Here is an 18,895-nt window from a genome sequence, read left to right as displayed (position 1 = left end):
CAAGGACCGATTCCTGAACGGATTCACATCTTTGCAAAAAAGATCGGTGAGCAGACACCATAATTGATTAGAATTCTGCTGAATCCGTGGTGCAGAGGGCCATCCGGAGGCCACCAGCACAAGGGTGAGAGATTACATCTGATACTTAGTTCCAGCATGTGGCTATGGTAAACTAGGACAAGCACGTAGATAATTTTTTCCCTAGTCAGCACACTAGAGAAAGGGGACGGTGGCTACAATTATTTTTTAGCTTGAGCAGTTGGAATTGAGACAACATTACACCTCTGACCCTTGGTGTGTTACATATGGCTACTTTTTAGCTTGAATAGTTGGGCATGACACAACAGTACACCCCGATCCTTGGTGTGTATATAGGATCACCACCCCAATGCTATTTTGTAGTCAAATTGTTTTTTTTCTAGACTTTTGGGTTTTCTCAACACTGGGAAGATCTAAAAGAAGTGAAAAGGTGAGTTTTTGCTCTTGGACTACTGGGCATCAGGTAGTTGGTACGCAATACCACTGGGTGTGATGTAGGGTGTAATTCTGAATGTTAGGGATAAGTGTGACTTTTGTGACAAAGGCGTAACTTGTGTCTATCCACAGAGGGCCGATAGATGTAAAGTTATTCCTTTTTCTGCACAAAGCGCTGCTTTATTTGTCTGCCGAGCTGATAGTGACAGACTATCAGGCTCACTTCGCTCTGCGCAGTACACAGAGCATCCCCTCTTCTTGAGCCATAGGCGGTAGGAGGGGGTTAAGGTTTTTTGGACAAAGTAATATTTTTTTCTGTCAACCTTTACTCTCTTAGGGCCTCATGTAGGTAGCCAAATACCGGTCGGTAACGGCCGATTTTCGGTAAATATGCCGTTACCGACCGGTATTCAGACAAGTGAGATGTAGGAGTCCAAAAACGACTTTTCGGTAAATATGAGGCAGTAAATACCGAATCATATTTACCGAATTCTAAAATACCGAATCAGAGTTACCGAATACATACTTAACGAATCGGTAAATATGAAGTGGTAAATATGAAGTGGTAAAAATGACAATGACATGTAGGAGCACTCGGTAATTAAGAAATCCAAGAAAATCGGTAAATAAGAGTCGGTAATTAACACGGATTGAAAGCAGGTGGTAACCATCAACAGTGCATATTAGCAATCCCAAAATGCAACAGCGTGGACAACATGGCCGCTATGTATGTCATTGCAAGGCGCCTACGTCTACAGGCAGCAGGACTGAGGGTTTGGCGACGGGAGGAACGCATCTACAGACAGCGCATCACACTATTCCACCTGACTGATGCAGAGATACATGAGAGGTACAGGCTACACCCCGAAACCATCATGGACTTAATCAGGGACCTTCACCCACTCCTGGACCAGCCAATAAGAAGGGCGCACGCCATACCCCCACATGTGCAGGTGCTCTGCAGCCTACATCTGCTGGCATCCGGCAGTTATCAGGTGGTGATAGCTGCGGTGGGTGGTGTATCCCAGAGTTGCCTGTCACGTTTCTTCAGGAAGTTCCTGGATGCCATGATGCAGAGAATGCACCACTACATCAGCTTCCCCAACACACAGGCTGCACTGCAGAAAACTAAAACTGACTTTTATCACATGGCACAGTTCCCCCATGTCATCGGCTGTATTGATGGTACACACATCCCAATCTGTCCACCAGCTGACACAGAGCACATCTACAGGAACAGGAAGTCCACCCACTCCATCAATGTGCAGGTGATCTGTGATGCAGGGAACATCATCACAGATATTGTTGCAAAGTTTCCTGGGAGCACCCACGACTCGTACATCTTCCAGAATAGTGGGATCTACACACGACTGAGTGCCGGAGAATTTGGAGAGGGATACCTGCTAGGTGAGTAACAGTGACGCCCCTTGCAACCTGCAAATCATAGTGTAAAGAGGCATGTGACTGATGCTTCCCTTCAACTCATATAGGCGACAGTGCATATGCATGCCGGTCATTCATCCTCACTCCCTACCTACACCCAGCAACCCAGAGTGAGAGACGATACAACGTGGCACACAAAACAACACGCAATGTGGTGGAGCGCACGTTTGGACTACTGAAGAGCAGGTTCCGCTGCCTCCACAAGAGCGGAGGCGCACGCCAGTACACACCCATCACCTGCTGCAAGATTATTGCCACTTGTGCATTGCTGCACAACCTTGCCACGAAAAAAGGTACAGATGTGGAACTAACATATTTTGAGGACAACGAGGATGAGTCAGGCCAGCCAGAGGGCAACGCAGCTAGAGTGCCAACTGCAATCGATGGGAGAGAGAGACGGGCAGAGATCACATGCAACTATTTCTGAGTAAGTAAGGGGACACAACCAGTTGTGATTAGTCATGACGTGGTTTTAATGTGGCACCACGCCATGAACACATGAACAAGCCAATCTGGCAATATAACATCTATACAAGGAGTATGTCCAGGGTTACGTCACCCATTGGGAAGTGGCTAAGCAGGGCCACATCAATGTTTGCGCATACGCGCTGCAGTGGTGGATGGCATGGCCTGTGCATCCTCACTAGAGCCAACCCCAAGCCGCCTGCTGCTCCTGCGTGCTTCTGGGATGGGGGGTGTGATGCTGCTCCTGCTGCTGGTGTCGATGCTCTCCGCAGCATCCCCTGCAGCAGTTGTCGACGCCTGACTAGTCAATAGCACCCCTAGTGCACTTGTCACCTGCACCATCCCCCGAGACAGGTCGCTGCAGCAGTGTGTTAGGCCCTCCTGCATCGTCACAGAGCGCCGGCACAGTAGAGAAGTCGCAGTTGCCAGACGGTTGAGTGCCCTGTTGGTAGTGTCCCTTCTCTGCCGTTCCCGGCGCCGTGCCTCGATGTCAGCATCCAATTTGCTGCACAACTGCTGGACTGACTGGGACATGTCCCGAATGCCCGCAGCCATGCCGCTGATGTTAGTGTCCATGTTGAGTAATGTAGTTTTCATCACCCGCATGTGCCTCTGGACTGTCATGACTGCCTTTGTTTGCAGGCGCTGTTGCTTCAACATTTGGCCCTCGAGACCCAAGAAGACACCATGGCCGTCAATGGGTGCTGGTGGACTCTGGACACGCGACCTGCGGCGCCCTCTTGCTCCCGTCTGTGCTGCCTGTGAGGTGTGGGGCACAGTGGCATGGCTCCCTTCCTGGGGCCTGGAGAGTTCTTCAGGGCCCATGCTGTCGTCTGACGAGGTGTCTAAGGCTCGTAGCCTGGCTGCTGGACGCCTCCTCATTCCCACACCTGCAAGCGGAGATGTGGCCGGTGATTCGAACATGAGTGGCGATGCTGGCTCTGGGTGAGGTGATGCTGGCTCTGGGTGAGGTGATGCTGGCTCTGGGTGAGGTGATGCTGGCTCTGGCTGCGGCGAGGCTGCCTGTGTTGGTGGTGCGGCTGCCAGTGGGCCTGCTCCCTGGTCTGAACTTGTGCTGGCTAGAGGTGATATTTGTGGCCGGTGTGCCGTCTCTCCTGCAGCATGCCCTGTCCTGCATGATGTCACATCTGTGGACAGAAATACAACATTGGCTCAGTGTCCCCGAAGGGCTGCATTGAAAGCGTCACAATACATTATTTCACATTCCAAAATGTCCTCTGTCTCCTTGTGCCTCGAGTGCGTGACATGCCTTGTTGCCCTGTAACATTTACGTCATGGTTGGTGTTTCCCTGACTACATCTCCCGGAATGCATTGCCTGTCTGCACTGACACGTGTGGACTGCAGTGTGATTCTCGTTTCACATTGGGGGATGTGGGATAGGGATAGGGGGTGCTACATTGCTGTGCTTTCGTCTTACCTTGTTGTGTGGCGGCTCTGGCAGAGCTGTCGGCGTCCCCAAGACCCACGACGCTCTCTTGCTCGATTGTGGCCCCCACCAGCTCCTCCAGTTCGGTGAGGGCAGGTGCCCTGTTGGTTCCACCTCCAGTCTGGCTGGCCTCCTTCTGGATGTCGCCCATCTTCCTCTTGGTTACAATCCTCAGGTCATACCAGCGCTTCTTTAGGACCTCTATGTCCCTGTGGGTCACTCCCACGGCATTCACATGGGCCTGGATGGCCAGCCATATGTTGCGCTTTTCAGCCTCAGGCACTTGCAGGGATTGCCTTCCAAACAGCTTCTGGTGCTGCTTCACCACCTCCTCCACCAGCACCTGGAGTTCCTTGGGGCTAAATTTCAGCTTCCTCCTCCTTTCCCCTCCGTCTCTCTGTGTTCTCTGGCTGGACATGATGTTCGTTTTCCCGCTCGCACAGGCACCGGCACCCTGCCTCTCCTCTGCACTCCAAGCCTCTCCAGGGTCGGCTAATTATGTACACCTGCCTGGGTGTGGCCACTTCCTGGTTGGGTGGGCTGTGGTTGCACGGGATTAGCTGTTTCGTCAAGTCATGTGATTTTACTTAACGGTTCCGTACATACCGATTCGGTATTTTCCGATTCGGTAAATACCACCTCGGTATTTTCCGATTCGGTAAATACCACCTCGGTATTTACCGATTCGGTGAATTCCGATTCGTGATTACCGAATGTTACCGAATCGGTAACTGTTACTGAATTTTTACCTACATATAATTTACCGATTCTAATTTACCGATTCGGTACGGCTCGGTATTTAAGAACCGGTAAAATTTATTTACCTACATGAGGCCCTTAGTCTCTTTTAGATTTTTCCATTTTATGAATTCATTGATGTTGGTTGCTGTTATATATTGCAATATGCTGCATGTTCAAATGTTATGTCATGTTAAGTAAGTCTATGTTTTATGCAATAATAAAAAGTTTTCCCCAAATCAGAATATAACGTTTGCTAATTTACTGCTACATATCAACTCATACTGCTCTGAACTAACTATTGCATTCTGTTACATGTTGTTACTATTTCATTCCATTTATTGTTAAAAGTCCTTTTTTCAGATTAATCGATTTTTATAGAGCTTGTAACCAGTAGATTGTTTTTGGTACCACTCTGTGTACACTGTTCCCCAAAAATTAGAGAAGAATTAGTAATTATTTAAAGAATCTTGAGACAATCCTAATTTGCAAAATCCTTAAGAAATGTTTTCCGACTTATTATGGGGACTCGGCCAAACCAGATGCAAGTGCGGTGCCCACTCAGGTTAGAAAACTAGAGAAACGCTGCTGCGAGTGGCACATCCATACCAAAGCCCACGCATTTCCCTAGCCTGAGAGGGGACATTCGACACTAACACCATAGAGCATAAAAAGACTCACATACTGACCAGGTATAGGGGACATAAGAAGGCTGAGGGGAAGGCCCTACTAGAACTGTGGTTGATCTTCAAGGTGGCCCCAGGCTAAAAGACTTTCCCAGCACCCGTAGGCAATACATCTGCACCTCTCCCACTGTACACCCGGAGTGATGTGCTCTCGTTGATACCTGCCATCCCAGTTACTGCAGCACTGCGTTACACTAATCCTCCGGTTGAAGAGGTTGCTGGACCTCCCCGGAGCAGCAAGCCGCCAGTCAGGGAAGAAGATCACAGGCCACATCAGCACTGGCTCAGTCCAGTACCAAGCCCCCTAGGAGCTTGACTACTCACCCCTTAGGTGCAACCAATCAAGTCAAAGCCGAACGGGAAGCATGTAGTCTTAAACTCCTCACTGGGTAGCATAAATTCAGAGGGAGGTTTGTGGCTCTCCTGGAAGGTGACTTAACCAGTGGAAGGGAAGAAAGGAGTGCCAGTCCAGCAAGGTCCAACTCTGAAGGGGGAGCAGTGGGCTACACTCCACCCAGGCAGGCCTGTGGCATGGAGGAAGCATCAAGGAGTGAGGTTGAGACCAACACATTGCCTGGAAAAACAGCACTTAGCACTCAGAGAAGGAGGCAACCCAGGTGGGAGCTAGATGGAAAAGCGAGAGTTAAGAAGGGAGAGAGAGAAAGCCCTTGCTTGGGAAGCCCAGCAGGGAGGGGGCACAAGTTACCCTTCCCTAGAGGAAAGTTGAGCCAGGCCGCTGGCCCCACATAGAGATGAGCCCAAGGATGATTCGGGAGGAAGGCCACTAAAAATGTCACACACATCACCTGGCCATCGGTGTAGGAGAGGGGCTGACCAGGAAATAAGTAGCAAGGAAAGTTTGACGGGGACACAATTGAGACACAGAGAGAGCAGCATGGCACCTTTACGCAAGCATGAGGAAAGCAATGAAGAGGATATCCACCGCTCCCTTTAAGCGCGCTGGTCAGGTAGGCCAATCCGTGGAGAGATAGTAGCCAGAGAAGAGGGTGAGGCCTTTGTCTGACCTTATTGTCATCTACTAGCCTGCTAGACCCAAAGGAAGGGCCACCAGTATGATCGTTCTTGACTTAAGGAGGGATCCTTTAAATCTGAAGACGTGGCCATTGTGGTGGTCTACGTTCAGCATAGAGGGGGGGTCGAAATGAAACTACCCCTACATACAGAAGTGCCTGAGACAATGGGAGTGCTAAGTCAGGGAGAAACCAACAGAGCTGCCAAGCCAGGATCTGTTCAAAACTGCAGAAAGGGGCAGCAGGATCCATCTGCGTGCCTTTAGCACAGATGGCCAAAGAAGGGCCAGGAATAAACTGCCCTCCTTGATGTATGGGGCAGGAAAGTGGGTCTCATACTTTGAAAAGAACACCGCAGGTATAAACTTAGCTTTAGGTGACATCAAAAGTCTTCTCAGCAGCCTCATAGGGGAGCAGACTGACACAGTTTTCTCTCGAGCCTGCATCCCCACAGTCACGCTTATTAACACCGAGCATGATGGGGCTGCATTTAACTCATTCAGACATCAGATCTGGATGGCCCTAAGTGAGATAATCCCTGACCCCCAGACATAGGAGAACTGATGGCAAAGAGCATGAATCCTGGGGGGACCGTGACAGTATTCCTAGACTGGATGAGAGAACAATGGGGGCAGGAGACAGGACAGCCCCGGACCTTCACTGGTCCTCAGGTTGCATTCTTCTACAACATCCTCAAGAGAGGGCTACCTCTGAGATCCAGACTGGATTGGATAATGTACTAGTGCTAGACAGCAAACTTGGTAGGAAATACAGGCCCACATTCTACACTATTACCGGAAGAGACAGTAGAAGGACAGGTAGAAGCAGGAGCAGGCCCAGAGAGACACCGCCAAGCTGGTCCAACATAAGCTGAAAAAGACCGCTCTTAAGGGGGCCTCGTTAGCCGCATGTGTCCAGATGGCACCACTCTCAAGGAGTGCTCTACTTATGGACCCCAGAGGGTATCAGCCCAGTCCTAGTGGCCAAAGTCAGGGAGGCTGGGTCCAAAGAGGCCATGTACAGTGCCACTGTTGTCACAGAATGGGTCACATGGCTTACCGGTGCCATCTAAAAATGTGCCACCATCAGAATGGGATATCACCGGGAGAGCTAACACAGAGCATCCACACCCAAAACTAAGCTCAGAACAATGCACCGGCATTCCACCATCAGCTTCAAGGAAATCAGGCTGCAGCCACCTCAATGTGTGGTTTGCTGGGCACAGGGCAATCACTGCAACAGACAGAATGTCCAGTCCAGCCGGGACCTAACGGCAAGGTGGGGTGACTTTCTGGGGTGGTAGTACCCTAGCACTATCACAGGGTAAAAACACACCATAAGTCCAAAACCATCCCCCGAAACGACCTTTCCCTGCATACCTCTCCCAGTCATATTTCCTTACCTGCCACCACAGCCAGCCATCAGGACTGCCATGATATGCTGACCGGGAGCCCACGTTAGAATTTGCCATCCGGGTACTGGCACGGGGCCAAGGGGCCCCGCTTCTGCTGATCCCCTGAGGAAGGGTTGACTGACCATGCCCCCAGGGGGAAGGACAGTCTGATGTGGGAGCAGGGCAGGCCCCCATCTGATGCATGAAACCAAGCAGCCAGGACCGCTCACCCAAGCCCAACTTTGGGCAGACTATGTACGTCTCATCTGCCTCGGGGTTTACCGCAAAATGGAGGCCTTTCTTTAGTTCCAAAATGAGGCGAATGCTCCAGCATCGATGTCTGGAGTCGGGTTTCTTAACATACAGAGTGCAGCGATTGCCACAATGACAACAGTATGCTCACAACTCCAAAGATACCCAGTTTACATGACCCCAGTCCACAGGAAAACCCATTGAATTCAGTAGCGTCACCTCCATCAGGTCAAATACACAATGTCCCAACGTGACCCCTGACTCTGGCTGAAAAAACATTGCAAACAAACTCAATTCCAGCCATTTCCCTACAGGTTCCTGAGGGGGGCCACACACATGACCTTCCGACCACCTCCAGTAGCCTTTGTTAAAATTAGCAGCAAAACACAACAGTAAAACACAGGTAGCTGCCCACCCAGGCCCACACAAAACATCCTAAAAACATTCCAAAGATTCTCGATCCTTCCAGAAGATGGGCGTAACCCAGTAACTCAGCCTAGTTAGAGAAAAGCCTTGTTTTGCACCACATACAGAGACCCAAGGGACACACACATTTCAACAAAAACATTAGCCTAAAATTTAAGCATCCACTTCCCCTCACAATTGCACACAGGTAATGCAGGTTAAAAGGTCACTCCTACCTGATCAAAATGTCACACCTTTAATTGAAGCTGCCCACAGGGAAAGAGTATTGTCCCCATCGTGGCTAGAAAAAGGGGGAACCTGAAATACAAATTGCATTAAAACAGTTTGAAACTCACCATTCCCCTAAAATTCTAGCACCACTTAAAACAGTTTAAAGCTCACCATCCTCCTAAAATCTTAGCATTTCCTTTTCAGTACCCAGTTAGGAAAAATGTGTTCACAGTTAGACCATCAAGTGCATCGGTAAAATGTAAGCACAGGTATTTCTCAGACAACTGCCTAATGGTGTGTTTTTCCAAGTTAACCTACAAACCGCAGCCCTTATGCTACAGGTCTGTGATCAACCTGAAAATGCACCAATATTGCCACGGCCCACTACTCCTTCAATCAAAGCTAAACATAAAGAACAACTTGCAACAGCAAGTTGGGAGTAGCACCTCTAGGAGGGACAGAAGTGCAAACCCTGACATGGGGTGATTCCCTCTGCATGACAAACTAGACCACTTTCTTCATCAACCCATACCCCCATCAGGCCAATTTTTGGTGCCCAGGGTGAGACAAGCAGAATACCTCTGCCAAAATCCTCACATCTACATATCTAAAGCAATCCTGTCTCCAGTCTCCCACACCTGAATGCCTGATACTAAACTCACAGCTCAAAAATGCCACCAAAATACTGCCATTCTGGGGAGGCTGTCCCTCAGCCTCCATCTTGAGTCATTCCTTACCATGGATGATCTAAAATCTATTTTACTGACCTCACAGGCATGCTACTGCACTCAACATTTAGGCACACTAGCAGTCACCATTTATATTTCTAATGCACACAACGGTTGTCTGCAATGTCAGTGCCTGGTCCGGGCACATCCTTGTAACAGAAATCTCCCGGCTCAAGGTTGGTAGGCATCTCTCTCTTCAATGTCAGGACAAAGGCCTTTGATGTGCTGTACATCAGAAAAATGATATGGCGCCCCACCGCTCATAATTATGTCCTGTGACATGGATAGTAGTCCCATTGCACTAGGAATGCACACTTGGTGCACCCCTCCAGACTAAAGAGCCATGGTCTTTGTCTTAGAACCTTTGTCACAGCCTAGAACTCAGTGTGTGTATATGATAGTTTTTGGCACTGGGAACACAAAGATATGATACCAGTGAAAACTACAGTTGTATTACTCAGGGCAGGATTGTATACCTGTAATACCAGCCAAACATAATACAAATTGCAAAAAAAATATATGACATACAACATATTACTAATCAGTGCCTTAATATCCAACAAGTGATATTGATGTTATCAACATGCGAAGGATGAAACATGTGATATGTGTTTTCAGTAAATGAAATACCCTACACTGCATTACTTATCCTTTGAAAATCATCAGGATTGATAAGTATTTTTGAGGGTCTCAGCCAGTGTTTTAAATGGGTAGGTACTGTCTGGTGCTGAGTACCTGCAATTCTTTAATTTGAAAGGGAGAGTACCTGCACTTCTCAGCACTGCTACACTACCTTTGATAAGAGAGAACTGGCATCTCTCAGGAGCAAAGAGGTACTCTAAGTAGCGCGTCCTTGCACTTCTATATTTCCTAATAAAGTAGTGGTCGCAGCACAAAATTGCTCATTCACTCACTAAAATTAAGGTTGAACCTCCTAAATGAGGGTAAGAGCCATTACCATGTAACACGTTTAAGTAGATAACCAGGCTGCATTGTGCATCAAGTAGGAAACGAAGGTTGGAGAGGGTTGATACTAGAGTTTTTGAGTTTGTCACTGAGCAAAGGGTACAGTTCACCTCTCTGAGAAGCATCTATGCTATCCCATTCTCTAGTTACAGATGTGTTTTCAAGAAACTCGTGAAGCTAGCACCCTGCTATGATTCAGCTGTCCCAGAGGTAAGTTGGCAGGTCACTTCCAAGAACATTTGACTTCAGATATGATAACTTTATAGATAGCCACAGAACAGCTGTTCTTTTTACAGCGGTGAATTTCAACTAATATACCTAACAGACTTAGGGGCCTATGTACAAGACCATAGCGTCACTGGAGCATCACTTTGTTGATGCTCCAGTGGAGGTATGCCCTTCACAGTATTTACAAAGTGGCGTTAAGCAGCTTTTTGTGGCTTAACGCCGCTTTGCAAATATGGTACCCTTTCAAGCAGGTATCTGCATGAAAGGAGCATGTAATCAGTGTGGCTGTGGACGTTCACCGCAACGCCCATTGCTTTTTGATGCTGCCCCAGATTTAGAACGATGTGTGGCAGTGCAAAAAACGAATGCCATGCAAGAGCAGGCGTTAGAATGACACACAATGAGAAATGCTTATATTTCCCCTTGTTCAGCACACATAGGGGCATATTTACAGCCCTCACCGCCAACGGGACATCACTTTTTTGACTCTCTGGTGGTGCAGCGCCATTTCCAATATTTACAAAGTTACACCATGTTAATAATATTTACACGTTGTGTGGCTTAACGCCACCTTGTAAATATGCCCCTTTCCAATGCAGTCCTCTGCGGTAAAGGGGCATGAAATGGGTGTTGCTGTGGGCTTTCACTGCAACACCCATTGCTTTTTGACGCTACCCCAGATTTACAAGGCTGAGGCAGCACCAAAAACTAATACCATGGAATACCAGGCGTTACAATGGCGCAGCGAGGAGAAGTTATTAATTTCTCCTGGTTTTTTGCTCGTTACATGTGTGCTGCACTGTGCAGCACACATAGAAGGTGCAAATCACCATTATTGATTGATTATGTGCAGAAAGGTGTCCCTTCCTGCACATAAACAATCATCCTTGCAACACAGGCACCCTTGCAATATGGCAGAAGTATGCCTGCGCTGTCGCTAGGCAGCTATTTTTGCGCCAGCGCTAGGGGAAACACAGGGATGGAATGTATTCTTGTGAATACACCGCATCCCTGCATTTTGAAAATGTCAGAGTGCAGCCCTTCAAATTTTGTGCAGGTCCACGCTTCGACATTTTATTGTAAATAGGCCCCATAGAAAGAGCAAAAAGCCATTGATTGTTTATATGAAGGAAGATGTCCTTTCCTGCACATAAACAATAATTCCCTGCAACACAGGCACCCTTGCACTATGCCCCTCAGGCCCTGATTACAACCAGAGAAGAATTTCCAGGTGGTCATCCAATCAGGTCTATCATGAACGGGCTCCAATATTCCTTAACCTGGATTTACCTGGGCAGTAACAATGATATATTTTCTGAAAGGTAACTGAGGCAAACAAAATTCTAATGCTATATTCACGCTTGCCGTTAGATGGCAGTCTTGCACCATTTTTACCGTCTACAGCACTACAATACTTATTAGAAAGTACAAAATGAAGAGGGCCCGATTTTCAAAGATGTAATGTGAATTGTGCATTCTTATGCGAATACTGTTCAACTTATTATTCGTTTGCCCACATTTACATTTGTAATGTACCCGATGCGTAAATGTGGACAGAAAATGTGGGAGTTAGCATAAACGGCGATATTGCAAAACTGTTGCATATGCGTTTCAAAACAGTTGTCAAAGCCACTGAAGTACATTGCTATGTGATTTTCACAAAGGTGTCTCTATGGGGCTCATTTATGAGCCCCTGCGTCACTTTTGCGCCACAGGTGCGTCACTTTTTGTGACGCACCAGTGGCGTAAAACATATGCCATGTTGCGCCATATTTATGAAGTGACGCATCTAGGTAGATGCGTCACTTCGTAAACCCCTGCGCTACATTATACCAGCGCCAGGTATAATGTATGCAGGGTGGGCGTACCCCCGCAAGAAAGGGTCGTAGGAGTGGCGCAGCAAAATCTATGAGATTTCGCTGCGCCACTTCTAGGACGCCAATGCATCAAAACCTTACGCCTGCCTCATGGCGCAGGCCCTTTCACATGAAAGGAACATTGCTGGAGTTGCGTCAGGCTTCCGACACAACTCCAGCAATGCGCCACTTTTTGCGCCGACAGATACGTCAGTTATACTGACGTATCTGTCCTTCCTTGCGACATGATGCGTCATATTATAAATATGACGCATCATTGGTGTCGCAAGGAGGGCGCACTGAGAAGTGACGCATCACTGCGTTCACGCAGCGATGCGTCACTTCTCAGAAATGAGGCCCTGTATTTTGGACCATTTCAAAACTCCCGTGGGGACAACCTTTGGAAACACCAGGAAGCCACACCTTCCCGTTACTGGCATCCAACGCACGAGTTAATAGTTTATTTGTACGGTGTATGCTTAACGTACACATACATTTTATGGTTTCCTCAAGGTGTACCTTAAATTCTTTTGTTTTATATATTAGATGCATTTTTGTCTTTGTACTAACTACGACTTTAGCAAGAGCATTTCAGACATTTGTGGGAAAACTTTGGGAATACGCATCTTTCCTTCAAGCCATTGAACTAGTACATGTACAGTAAGTTTGCTCCACTTTTCCAATATAAAAAATAAGTTTGAGCTCAAATCAACGTGTTTCATCCGTTCAAAAATATTTCAAAATAGGTCCATGTTTGCTTGGTGTAAATCTCGAGGCGCTTCAGAAAAACCTGTTTGTTCGTTCACTTGTCCAGAAGCAGCAACAATAGTGCAACATGTGATTGCTCCAGTTTGGCTCAGAGCAAACCTTTATTATTGGCCCTTTTAAGATTGTTTATTATAAGGGAGGTTTGTTTCTCGAATTAAGGGCCAAAGGATTTTTTCCCCACTATGAAAGTGTAGGTTTTCATGAAAACAAAGGAATGGATCGGATCTAAGTCAGGTATCCCAGATCTAAGTCAGGTATCCCAGCATCCCAGAGAAAAGGCTTCTTGAATCAGAGCCTATGTTTCTTTTTAAAATAAATGTTCGGCACAGATAGGATTCTGCATTATAGTTTGCTATGCAACTATTTGCTACCATGCTGTTTGTAAAATAAAAGCATTCTAGATCATATTCGGAACCGCAATCCCTTTGTTCACAGTCTCAAATACAATCTTTTGTAGATACCTGCCTCCGTTAGGAAATAACCTATACTAATTCATCATTGGAAAAGAGCAAGCGACACGTAAGCATGGGTGTTTATTCACAATGTCAGCAGAAGGCACCAGTAGTAGAAGTGGCATCATGCATTCTATGGCCACCAAAGACATCATGAGGTTGAACCAATATGTCCACCACCCCCGCCCCTTCCTCACTTAGCTCCTCAACAGCATCCAACAGGAACAGCCCAGCCATAATGCCAAGCCAGGTCCCCTCTGAATGCAAACATAGAGGGCAAGGCCGCCCTATCTCCTCTCAAGCTTCTTCCTTTGTCTCAACTCAAACTGCTCTTTTTCTGCCACGGTTAGTACTCTTCTTAGGAAATAATGTCTGAATCCTTGCGACTCCTACAGTTTCTGACCTATGTATTTGCTTCCAGAACCCTCCAAAGTTCCTGAGCGAATTGTTTTGCTAAAATATCCTGCTTTCTTCATACGAACAACCTTTTGCTGCTCAATGTGGTCTTTGTTCTGGATATTCCATGAAAACTGCACTCATCTGTCATTATTTCTTTCCTTAATTCTCGTCAAAATAGGTTCTAATCTGTTCTGATCTTTCTAGACCTTTCTGTGGTTTTTGACATTGTGGACCATTGTACTTGTCTTCCTTCTCTCTAACAGTGGATATATTCATAACTGGTTTTGCTCATATTTCACCGGTCGTCCTTTCTCCTGCCAATGGAAGAGCTCCTTTACTTACACTTTTCTAGTCCAGTTTGGTGTTTCCCAAGGCTTTGCCCTTGGCCCTGTACTTTTCTATTTATACAAAATCCCTCTTTTTTCACAGTTCTCACCATTTGCCTTTGATTTGCATTTTTACAATTATAAATCACAAATGTCTCCTTCTCGCTTACTTCCTTCTCTAAAACCCTACATCAGCATATTTCTGCAGTCAAATTCTGGATGACCTCTGATTTCATTAAACAGATCACTAACCAGATGATTTTCTTACCTGTGATTTCCTTTACTCCTATCCCTTCATCTATTTAATTATGCATATAACTATGTATGTGTTATTTGTATAGCACAAATGTAGACAAAAGGTAGCAGAGCACTGTACAAGATCAAAGGCAGGTATACAGTCACCAAGTGAGTGGACAGTTTGTTGGTTTCTGGGAGCAGTGTGGGTGTAATTAAAGCCACAAGAGATGGTGGACTTGTGAGCCAGATGGGTAGGAGTGCTGGTTGTGAGGGCTTTGTAAATGATGCACCTGCTTTTCAAGGTGGTGGAAGCTAGCAAGGTGAGCCAATGGAATCCCATCAGGATGCGGGGGGGATTCATATTTCTTCAGGCCCAGGATAAGTCGTGCTGCGCCCAATGTAGGAATACCGAAAGGGTGGCCAGTGTGGAGTCTGGATGGACATGAAGCAGGGCATTTCCAGCATCTGTGTGCTGGAGTACAGGGGTTTGAACTGCAGTTCTGAAGTCAGAGGAACATGTTCAGTTTCTATAGCAGAGACAGTTTGCACCAGGCCATCTTTGTTTTCTTTTCAATATGTACCTTGAGGGTGGGTTTGGTGTTCAGGATGAATCCAAGTGACTTGGCACTGGGTGAAAGGTGGGTTTGAGGCTACCAAAGTGCCATTCGCATAGGTTTGGACAAGTTCTTGCTTGTTTAATTGAATTCAGTCTTGGTAGGGTTGAGATTAAGGTAGCTGATGAACATTCAGGCATGGATTCCTTTTTTTTCAACACGGCTCCTCTGCTAAAAATCTTGGCTTTATAGTTCAATCATCTCTTGATCTTATTCTAAAGATTTCTGCTGTCATTAAAGCGTGTTGTTTTAATCTGCTCAATATTTGGAGAAACATATTTCCTGTCCATTTATGTTAAGAAATTGCTCATAAAACTCTTGGCTCTCTCATATCATACATCCTGCTTCTCCCTTTATGCCTCCTAAGTAGTTCATTATTTCGCTTGAAGCTTTTCAAAATGCCTTTATGTCCCTTCTCTTGTATCTCCCTCTCTGTACTCACATTTCTTGTTATTGACCTCAGTATGGGTGGCTGTTTATGTGCAATGTAAATTTCAACTTCTGTGTACTGTTTTCAAGTGTCTTCATGCCCTGGCTCCACCCTATCTTTGCTCTACATACTCCCCCCCTTGTCCCCTGCACTCTGCTTCACTGCATAGTATTGCGGTGCCCGTCCTCCTCGTGGGCTATCCAAATTTCAATCCTTTGAACTATTAGCTCCCAAATTATGGAACGCACTCCCAGTTTATGTGAGATCAGCCCGTTCACTAGATATCTTAAAAAAACACTGAACCTTTGTCTTTGTTATGTATTCATCATTTTGTGTGCTATTTTGTCTTGTACAGCACTTTGTATAAAAGTTAATAATTAAGTATATAAATACATTCTAAATAAATAAATAAAGATCCATCATGATGTATTTAATTCCAGTTAGGTTCTGTGCATCTATTCTGACAGCTTATACATAGCACTTAAGAACCTGGGATGGACCTGAATATTTCTGTAGGTCTGCCTGTATGGTAGCTACGCCATCTTCCATCACCTTTGCAGTTTGCTCTTGGTAGTCAATGAGGCAATTGTCAAAGCTGAGGATTTCATCTCCCTTTTCAGGTGATGTCATGTGTTGCTGGTGGTATTGTCTTGCAACAGCTCATTATTGCTGTCAATGTTCCATGGTATTGTGGGCTGGATTGTCTGTTTTCTTTCAGTGCTTTGTGTGACTTTATCAGCAGTAGTCGCTGCCCCTACACAGATTACAACATGTAGCAGTATGAATTGCTGTCACACTGTGTACTTCATGTTAAGATGTCCAGATATGTGTCTAATGAAAGATATGGACATGTTCATTGCTGTAATGGTAAGTGGCCCTATGTTGTTGTAGTATAGGGGATGGGTATTACGTATTTTGATAATTGTTCCTACTTGTTGGAGGGTGTGCAATTTTACACAGTGAGGAGAAATTTATTCCATGTTTGACCGTATATTATTATCTTGGTTACACATTGTTGCATGTTGCATTTCTTTACATATGGTTGACCTATCCTTGTGGTCTGCAGTGTCTTTCTCTTGGAGCACACCAACTCAGGTGCAATAAAAGCTGTTGCATTCAGCTGCTCAAGGCTCTTGTGTCCCCCACCTATCGCCAGTGGTAATCCACAGTTGTGCAAACGACTTTCCTTAGTACGCATCTTCATATCATTGGATTTAATTATAGTTGTCTTTGTTGGAGCAACTTCATTGATTTTCCCAAGGTGCCAAAGACCTGTTTTCTGATTGGATGTAATCTGGAGCACACAACAGGTTTTTCTTGCAGTTTAGTCTCTTCACTGATGAGGCTTTCTAGCTCTACCTCCTGTGTATTTCATCTTTATGCGAGATATAGCAAACTTTCCATCCTCGCTCAATGCAGCAATGTTGATTTTCAATCTGTGTTGCTCTGCGTGAAAAATAGTCAATCTAGACCCATATGTTATTGGCAACAACTGACAAACTTCCCATTTCCACTCACTAATTACATGATTATACTGATATTTCAAGATATAATACAGGTTCATTGTACTACACACAGAGAACCACACAAAGTACCAAGCATAGTACTATATACAGATTATCAAAAGGAAACCTATGTTGATAACTGAAGCAAATATGCATTTTTGTGTTTCATATAGTTGTGAACCATTGGGGTTAACTAATATGAATTTCTTTAGATTGAAATTAGGCTTTGGTTCAAGGAGATGCAAAAAGCGGAGGTCTGGTCTTCCAAGCAATCCTTGTACTCTTCGGAAGCTGCTCCAATTGTCAAAGTTTGAGCCACAGCTGCCCATCACACCATATAAAGCAGAGATGACCTTCTGTAAGGAATTCACTGTGAGACAGGTGATGTACTTACTCGTCAAGGGGCAGCTGCAGTGGTCATTAAAATATAGACGTAGGCAACATTTAAATTACACCTGCGAAATTTGTGTATTTTTTGGATATTTCCAGTTAGGCTTCCGACACAAAATTCTGCAATGTATGCCGTTTTTCCATGCTGCATAATTATACGCCACTCATTGCAAAATGTTACATCGTGCATGGGGTAATAACATGAGCACCAAGAACACGATTGCGTCACTTGTGTTTTTCGCACATTTTTACTGCAAAATGCATCCTTGCATCAAAAATTGACAAGAGGACACATTACGCACGAAAAGTTTGCATTACATAATGATTTTCCATTTTTGTGCCATTATCCCGAATTTCGCGTGATTTTCCTGAAGTCCCATTTAATTATGTGAGACAAGTTACGCAAATTTTGCACCTTCCTTTAATGTTAATGTTAATGTTAATTGCATTTGTAAAGCACAAATTGTTACCCGAAGGTGTCCTGGCTCTATGTGAAGACCTGGTGGGGGTTCAAATAGTGTGGGTATTGACCAACTTAGTTTATGAAAAGCCAAGTTTTCAATGCCTTCCTAAAGGCCAGTAGATTGGTCATGCATCTCAGGTGTATTGGGAGGGCGTTCCAAGCCTTAGCCACATTGGCTATGAAACTTCTGCCACCCCGGTATTACCAATTTAGCATCTGCTGACCGCAGTGCTCTTTTTGGTACATACCAGCTGAAACATTGTTTTAAACATTTTAGGCCGGCACCCCGAAGAGCTTTAAAGACCAAACATAGAGCCTTGAACGCTAGACTTAACAAAGACCAATTTAAAATATTGCGCACACAAATTCCAAATAGTATTCACCCTTCTTTTAAATCCGATATCACACTTTTGCAGAAGAACGAGCATAAACGTGATGTGCAAACCGGAAGTCCTCTGTCACCCGGAACCGGTGATTGAATGCGCACGCGGGCCATTTTATTGCTTCACATTGAGAACATCACATGCCAGTTTCACAGCAATTACACCCTGACAGCCCCTTTCGCATCGCTCTAATTAGGTAATGATTGGATTCCAGCCAACTCTCTAATTGTGTCTGACACTTAAATATAACTGTGAAAAATAATTGTTGCAATATTGATTAAAATAAGACTTTAAGCTATGATGATGGTCTACGTCAGGCAATGCCATGCATAATGACCATAGCCAAGCCTGCAACTTGTAAGCCTTAGTGTTAGATGCTGTTTCTTGCTCCTAACTTTGACTTATCGTGAATTTAAAAAAACTGGGACGCGCCTTAACTGGAACAAATGTTTGTGAATGATGAGAATCGGATACAAATGCTGAAGAGTTAGAAATGGTTAGATCTGAAGAATTTGCCATTTGTTAATTGATGTCCACCCATTATTCCAAAGTGCCATTCCTAGTTACACTTTATAAATCCATTA

This window comes from Triturus cristatus, chromosome 1_2 (assembly GCF_964204655.1).
Source record: "Triturus cristatus chromosome 1_2, aTriCri1.1, whole genome shotgun sequence".
NCBI lineage: Eukaryota > Metazoa > Chordata > Amphibia > Caudata > Salamandridae > Triturus > Triturus cristatus.
This window is presented reverse-complemented; position numbering follows the sequence as displayed.